Source organism: Ailuropoda melanoleuca, chromosome 3 (assembly GCF_002007445.2).
Source record: "Ailuropoda melanoleuca isolate Jingjing chromosome 3, ASM200744v2, whole genome shotgun sequence".
NCBI lineage: Eukaryota > Metazoa > Chordata > Mammalia > Carnivora > Ursidae > Ailuropoda > Ailuropoda melanoleuca.
The window spans coordinates 29675110-29683553 of NC_048220.1; the positions used below are offsets into that span (position 1 = coordinate 29675110).

The window sequence follows — 8444 nt, forward strand, 5'->3', positions numbered from 1 at the left end:
GACCAGGTGCTGCCTATGCTTCAAGGGGAGCCAGCACAGGCCCCAGGCTCCTGCTGCTCAGAGATGGGCCCTGTGCTCATTGCCCTTGGGTGACAGCATGCCAACCTTACTCTCTGGCCCTTACTTGTCCTATCATGTGCAACGCAGCTAGCAAGACAAAGTGGCCCACAAGTGGCTTGCCGTCTGTGGAGGGGGTGGGGAAAAGGAAAGAAGGAGGCCCAGTGGCTCTGTGTTTGGGCCTAGCGGTCAGGGGAGGCTCCTCATGGAAGGCACTGGGCCAAATCCTGAAGACAGGGAGGAAAGTGGGTGAGCAAGGGAGAGACAAAACAGGCAGAGGGAGCAGAGTGGACAAAGGCCAGAGGTGAGTGAGCTGATTCCTTACAGAATCTCAAGAGGGTCTGTGTGGAGAGTGGGGAGGAGGAAGGTAGGCCAGGGATGTCAAAAGGGGTTGCTAGACCCTGGAGGGCCTGGAGTGCCGTGCTAAGGATGGACTTTGTTCTGAAGGCCGTGGGGAGGTTTGAATGGCCCTGAGCAGGAAGATGAGGACAGTAGCTATACGCCAGGCCTTGTCCTGAGTACTTTACCTACGTCCTCCTGTTCCACCCTTACACCCGAGCCATCGGGATAAAGAAGCTGAGCACAGAGGGTTAGCTAACTTGCCCAAGATCACCCAGACTGGACCTCCAGAAAGCCCCCTGGGCTGCACTCTGGAAAATGGATTGGAAGAAAACAGAGGAGGGAGAGGGGGAGGGGAGTTAGGAGTAATGCAGGGGAGCTTTGGTGCAGAAAACTCTGGTGCTGACAATGTTTCCAGAATGCCATCTGGTGGCCAAAGGCAAAGAGAAAGGCACAAAGGCAGAGAGGTGGGTACCTGGAGCTGCTGCCTAGAACACAGTGGAAGGAGCTGACACACGACGACAATCACTTATCACGAGAACCCTAATGTGACCCACTGCCCACTGAAGGAATCATGGAATTCACGACTTGGCCAGTGTTGTTAATATGTATATTCTCGAAAGGACATTGTTCTATTTATGCTCTGTGTGTGTGTTGCCTTAACTGTACTATGGATGAAAAAAATGGACTCCCAGGTCACAAGAAAGTTTTTTATTATTATTTTAAGATTTTATTTATTTATTTGAGATAGAGAGAGAGAGCACAAGCAATGGGGAGGGGCAGACAGAGAAGGAGAAGCAGGCTCCTCGCTGAGCAGGAAGCCTGGCATGGGGCTCGATCCCAGGACCCTGGGATCATGACCTGAGCTGAAGACAGACGCTTAACTGACTGAGCCACCCAGGCACCACACAAGAAAGTTTTTGGATTTAGATTTCGCAGACAGTTTTTATGGTTGTGGTTCGTTTGTTTTATTCACATCGGGAGCAGAATCCAAAGCCAGCAAACAAGGTACCAGACGTTTTTAAGGCAAAAATCTCTGGGAATGAGGTCCCCACTTAGTAATTTTCTCTCCTCCTTTCTGGCTGCAGGGGTCAGCCACATGTTGAGGGGTGAAGAGAGCTGTCACTGGACTTTGTCTGGAGAGGCTTCGTCCCTCTGAGCTTTGAAAATAGATTTGAAGTGCACAGGTACTCTGAAATAGGTTGGACCAAGCTAAGGATACCTCCCTCAAATCTGAAATATATTTTTCAAGACGGCGGGATCGGGGCTGGTGTTTGGAAGTCTTGCTTCCCACCCACCCGGAGGTCGTTCACACTTGGGCCCTTGGCTTTGGGGAAGTGTTGGGGCATGAAGTGGGAGAGGTGGGGTTGGGTCTGGATTTTTTCAAAATGCCTGGCATCCTGAGGATCCTTGAGGGGTAAGACCAGCAAGGTGGAACTCTGACCCTTGGGGGACTCCCAGGTCGGCTGGATGAAGGCTGGGATGATGGCCCACACCAGGAGCATGCTGCTCAGCTAGCTGGCCACTGTCCAGACTCCTTGTGGATCACCAGCAATCACCAGGGCAACTTGTGAAACTCAGAAGTTTCACAGAACTCTGCAGGATCATTCCTGTTGGGAGAGTGACAGGACCACCCAAGGTCAGCCTCTTTCTTTTAGCAAGGCCTTGTTGAAATTAGAGCCAGTCTGGCCAGGAATCCTGACTGGGAGACTCAGGTAGATGGGTCACCTGCTCCTGATGTGGCACTTTGTGGTCTTTGTTGGGGCAGATGACAGTTGTCCACTCCCACACAATAACACCTCTTTCTGGGCCCGGTGCAGAAAGAAAAATGTACTTTGTAGGCGGAAATCTGCCAAAAAATAGAGCCTTTCAAGAAATGAAAAGGCTTTGCCTCTTGGTTGTCTTGCTTAAGAGTGGTAGCTCTCAAAAGGGCCAGGTATCAGCATCACTTATGCAATTACCAGGGACAGAGCAAGAAAATTCATACTTTCTCCCTTCCCACCCTGCCAAAGAGAATTTTATAACTGCCAGCTCTGTTCCCCCGACCCTCCCTTCAAAAAGGCTTCCCCTTTCATTTGGGCCAGAGTTGGGGAAGTTGATTGGAAGTTTTTTTCTGGAAAGAGAGCCTTAATTGAACTACATAATAAAAGGGAAAGTAGGAGAGGGGGATTGATGAAGGCTGAGGAGATTATGGAGGGGGTTCAGGAGAAAACGGGGTGGGAGGCTGTGAACGAAGTAATGTGAACACGAGGGTTTGCCATTGAATCGTTGCAAACCATGGATCTCCTTCATGATTTTCAAGAAGAGACTCAGAATTTATTTTGTGCTTTAGAAACCATAACTGGCCCACATCACATTCTGAGTTGCTAAGGGTTACCCGTATGTTTTGTCTTTCTCCCCAACCTCAGAGGGAAAGTGGGCTACCTCCAGCATACAGATTTTAATTCTGATACACAAGACACTCTGACATGCACCCCATCTCCACCCTGATCTCGTTGAGAACCACTGATTTAGAACTTCTTAGAACTACTAGCAACTTTGTGAGGGCCAAAATCTTTACAGCCATCAGGCCTTTCTTACCGAGCATCCTCCCGGTCGCCGCCTCTCCCTCATGCCTGTGTCACTGCTCAGCAGAAGCTCTGTGGATAGCTGGTTACCCCCCCTCCCATACTTCTGCAGACTCTTCTGTCTGCTTCTCTGATTCTGCCTTTGGTTTTCCTTCCTTCTGACTCCCAGGGATGAACATGTCCCCAGATACTGTCTTCAACCTTCTCTTCTCCGTAGGGTTATCAGCCCAGAAATTGGTTGTCAGATTTAGCAAAGAAAAATAGAGTGCCAGGGGCACCTGGGTGGGTCAGTTGTTAAGTGTGTGCCTTTGGCTCAGGGTATGGTCCTGGCGTTATAGGATCCAGCCCCGCATCAGGCTCCTCTGCTGTGAGCCTGCTTCTTCCTCTCCCACTCCCCCTGCTTGTGTTCCCTCTCTCGCTGGCTGTCTCTCTCTCTGTCAAATAAATAAATAAGACCTTAAAAAAAGATAGAGTGCCAGTTAAATTTGAATTTTAGGTAAACAATGACAATTTTTTTAGTGTATTTTTACTGGGTAATCCTACTCAGAAGTAATACATACTCTCAACACGAGTTTCTCTTCTGTTTTTCTGTTTTCTTTCCTCCTCTTCCTTCTGTCCCTCTCCACCTCCTCCTTCTTCTCCTTCTCTTCCTCCTTCTCTGCTTCCTCCTGCTTCTCCTTCTCTTCCTCCTCCTCCTCCTCCTTTTCCTTCTTCTGTAGAATTTTGATTTACACAGTGAATTTGAAAATCTACCGGTGAACACCCAAATCAAACATATTGACGGGGAGCATCGTCTGTGCATGAATATTCAGAAGCTGACTGTGTTGATTGGCCTTGTTACGTATTCAGCATTTCTGGGTGACTCCAGGATCGAACTGTTCTTGCACTGACAGAACCACCCTTGGGGAAGCCTGGATCACACTCATTCATTAACTTATTCGGTCATCCAGTCAGTCATTTATCTGGTGGCATTCGGCGTGTTCTTCTCTATTTACAAGGTCAGTGCTTTTGGCAAGGGAAGTAGCTGAAGTTGACCCACATTTTCCTTTCCTCTGAACCATTGGTTCGGTTTTCTTTCTTCACATGGAATCTAATCAGCCTAATTCTTGCCTTGCTTCAGAAAGGTTCTTGCAGGAGGGAAAATGAGTCTTCCCATCGTTACATAAATTCTCATGGGGCTTCCCTTTATAAGTTTATGACAGCCAGGAGTTGAGGCTGGAGCCCTGAGAGAAACAGCCACACACTGATTGATGATGGCAGCTGCTGCTAAATCTCAGCCCTCTTTCCTTCTTACAGAGCCGTGTTACCTTGGGGTTACAGAACTCTTTTCACTGTTATTCAGGGGAATAATAATAAAATGCCAGGTTGCAAGTATAAACATGATCATTCTGTGCCTATTATTGTAAATCAAATTTCACCTTGCATCAGAAGCACAGAAAACATTTTATGCTGTCAGCCACCTCAAGCCTCTTTCGGCGTCTGTTTTTATATAACCCTGGGATGACCTGAGGTATTGTTTGAGCTGCCCTGACCAGGGAAGCTGGTCACACAGGGGATCTGTTTCTCTCACACACTCAATTAACCACTTTCCTTAAGCAAAGCATTAACTTGATCTGAGCATCGCATTGGGGTTAAGGATGTGGGCTCAGGGCTGCTGTTGCCTGGGTTCAGAGCATTTGTGTGACAGAGAAAAGTCACTGACCTGCTCGGTTATCAGCTTCCTTAGTTTTAAAATAGGAATGACAATGATGGTGGTAACTATGTTTTCAGGTTCTGTAAGGTTTAGTGTGGTCAATACACAGCATTTACAGTAAGGCCTGACCTGGGGGTAGCCCTTTAAGGTTTAGTTATTTATAATTGTCCTTTTGGTGTAGTAGCTCCTAATTTGTTTTTGACCTTGAAGACCCCGTTGGAAAGAAAAACCAATTTTTCAGATTCCCATGTGATGATGAGAAACCTTTTGAGATCTACATGGTGAGCGAACACACAGTGACAAGATGCTAGTGGGAGTTCAGTGACACTTGTGTCTTAGAGTGGGGCTCACCACTGTCCAGACCTATCCCAGAGTTGGGGCGGGGCTTTTCCTTCCTCCCTGCTACCCATCTGGGTGTCAAGGCTTGTTTCAGGGCTGCTCAGGAATGGTAGCCATTGAAAAGGAGACTGTGAACCCCCAGCAGGTGGGATGAGCTCAGCAAAGTCTCTGGAAGAACCACTGGCTGGCCCGGTGATAGATGGGAACAAGTAGAGGCACTGAAAGAAGGCTGCTGGTCCCTCCGGTCACCAGCAGACTCCGCCTCACTCCTGCTTCTCCACTCAACGGTCCAGCCATACGTGAGTCCTGACCTCTCATCAAGGTCACACATCCCATCCTCTTCTAGCCTGAGGCTCCATCATCTACTGTGCTTGGGGACAGGCCATAGAGGTGAGTCTCTTTCCTTCCCTCTGTATTCTCGTTCTCACCTATTCCTCTGTCATAAAAGCTAATCCTGACTTCCTTCAGGTTTTCCCCTTTAATTCTTAAGGCAAGAACTGTTTTCTTCTCTCTGCATTTCTGCTACAACAAACCCAATTCTCTTATAGTCTACAGGGGAGCGTCGAACTGATGAGGAGCTGGTCCTAATCCTGTATATCACCACTGTATGACATCGGTCAAATCACTTCACCCGTGAGTGCCTCACTTTCCTCATCTGTAAAATGGGGAGACAAAATTGCCTCAGTTATGAGATCCTGGGTATTTAAATGAGATAATGCATGGGCGTGCCTGGCGGGCTCTGTCAGTTGAGTGTCCGACTCTTGGTTTCAGCTCAGGTCATGATCTCATGGGTTGTGAGATCGAGCCCCATGTCAGGCTCTGCTCTCAGCAGGGAGTCTGCTTGAAGACTCTCTCCATCTGCCCCTCCCTGCACCTGCATGCTCTCTCTCTCAAATAAAGAAACAAATCTTTTTTAAAAACCCTAAAATAGGGGCGCCTGGGTGGCTCAGTCGTTGAGCGTCTGCCTTTGGCTCAGGGCGTGATCCTGGCATTCTGGAATCGAGCCCCACATCAGGCTCCTCCGCTGGGAGCCTGCTTCTTCCTCTCCCACTCCCCCTGCTTGTGTTCCCTCTCTCGCTGGCTGTCTCTCTCTCTCTGTCAAATAAATAAATAAAATCTTCAAAAAAAAACCCCTAAAATAAAAAAATACATGAGATAATGCATGTAAAGTGCTTAGCACAGTGGAAGGCTAGGCACAAGGAGAAAGCTCAAATTAAAAACCTATATGGGCCCATAAAACTGAAGACACAAAAGTCTATTAATTTTTAGGGAGTCTAAAACCAAAATTTATTAGAAAACTCTCTTTATCCATTCCTGACCTCAAACTGGACTCTGAATATTTAGTTCAAATTATTAATACAGCTTTGAAATTCTCTCTCCTCTTCCCTCCATCCTGTGACCTCTGACATGAGGTCATGACATGATGTCATAATTCACCTCCTGCTCTGATTTGTGAGACTTTCCCGAGCTGGTTCTTAGGCTCCCTCACTTCTTGCATCTGGGAGGTCGCTGGCAGGATTCATGGTCTCACCTGTGAACACTCAGAGGTAGGGTTGCCATACATTTTGCTCTTGGTTTTACCTCCTTTGCTTAACATGAATTATGGTATTAGTGAACGGCTTCAGAGACTCTTCTTCCATCTTTGCGTTTTTAAGGAGTATGTTTCTGGTTTGGCTGTGGTCTGTGACAGTATGGGAAATTAGGAGTGAGTATTTGCATCTCAAAAGTTTTCCCTCTGTGGCAGTCAGGTAAGCCCCTGCAATGTCTTGATTTACCCACTTGGTTTTTCTTCTCTCCTGGGTGCAGGACCAGCTACATAATTTATGGAGCCCAGTGCAAAATGAAAATAGAGAGCTTCATGTTGGAAAATTAAGAATTTCAAGATGGCCATAGGAGAGCATTAGACCAGGAGCAGGGGCCTTCTAAGCCTGAGGCTTTCCTGAGAACAGGGCCCTGTGGGACTACACAGGTGGCCGACCCATGAAGCCAATCCTTCCTGGATGGCAGTGGGTGGTAAAGACCTTCAGAATCCTATAGGCTTGGATTAGAGGCCTAACTCTGCAAGTTGCTTTTCTTGGGGGAGAAGTATATGATTAAGAGGACACAGGAGCTCATTAGATCATTAGGGGTACGTTAGTTTGATGGTTCCCAGGAACCAGGGCCAACATTTCAGCATCCCACTTAAGTGCTGACTACCTAAAATTTTCTTATTGAGATAATTCACATATCATAAAATTCACTCTTTAAAAGTGTACAGCCCAGTGGTTTTTAGTATAGTCACAAAATTGTGCAACCTTCATCACTATCTAATTCCACAGGATTTTCATCCCCCAAAAGTCACCCCGTATCCATTAGCAGTCACTTCCCCATGCACTCCTGCCTAAGCATCCAGCGGCCACAAATCTGCTTTCTGTCCCTATGGATTTGCCTGTTCTGGACATTTCATGTAACTGAAATTATACAACATGTGGCATTTTGTGTCTGACTTCTTTCACTTGGCATAATGTTTTTCAGGTTCATCCATGTTGTCGCATTTATCCGTACTTCATTCCTTTTTCATAGCAGAATAATATTTCATCGTATGGCTGTACCATCTTTGGTTATCCATTTATCCAATGATAGACACGTGAGTTGTTTCTACCTTTTGGCTATTGTGAATACTGCTGCTGTAGTGAATATTTATGTATACTATACACAAATAATTTATGTACAAATGTACACATGTAGTTGTGTATTTGTTTACAAGTTTTTGTGTGAACATATGTTTTCAAGTCTCTTGGGTATGCACCTAGGAGTAGAACTGCTAGGTCTTACTGTAACTCTATGTTTCACTTTTTGAGGAATTGTCAAACTGTGTCCCAGAGCAGCTACACCATTTTACATTCCCAGAAGTGTATGAGGGTTCCAATTTCCCCCAATCTCACCAATACTTGTTATTATCTGTCTTTTTATTATAGCCTTCCTAGTGAGTGTGGTTTCTCCTTGTGGTTTTGATTTGCATTTCCCTGATGACTAATGATGTTGAGCATCTTTTCATGTGCTTCTGGACCATTTGTCTCTCTTCTTTGGGGAAATGTCTATTCAGATCCTTTGCCCATGCTACAACATGGATAAAACCTAAAAACATTTAAAATTGGGTTGTCTTTTTTACTGTTGAGTTACAGGAGTTCTTACATATCCTGAATATTAGATAACTGATTTGCAAATACTCCAATTCTGTAGGTTGCCTTTTTACTTTCTTGATAGTGTGTTTGAAGCACAAACGTTTTTAATTGTGTTGAGTCCAATTTGTCTATTTTTTTCTTTTGCTTGTGCTTTTGGTTTCATATCTAAGAAACTGTTGCCTAATCCAAATTCATGAAGATTTACTCCCACATTTTCTTCTAAGAGTTTTACAGTTTTAGCTCTTACATTTAGGTCCTCGATCCGTTTTGAGTTAATTTATGCGT

General features: G+C 45.9%; 1 long non-coding RNA gene across 1 annotated transcript; it reads left to right on the forward strand.

Annotated features, from left to right (window-relative positions):
• The first annotated feature begins 3425 nt into the window (after window positions 1-3425).
• On the forward strand, window positions 3426-8209 carry LOC117801489. The gene is made up of 3 exons (XR_004624047.1): window positions 3426-5385; window positions 5544-5628; window positions 7510-8209. It is a non-coding gene; the product is annotated as an uncharacterized LOC117801489 (long non-coding RNA).
• Window positions 8210-8444: the final 235 nt, after the last annotated feature.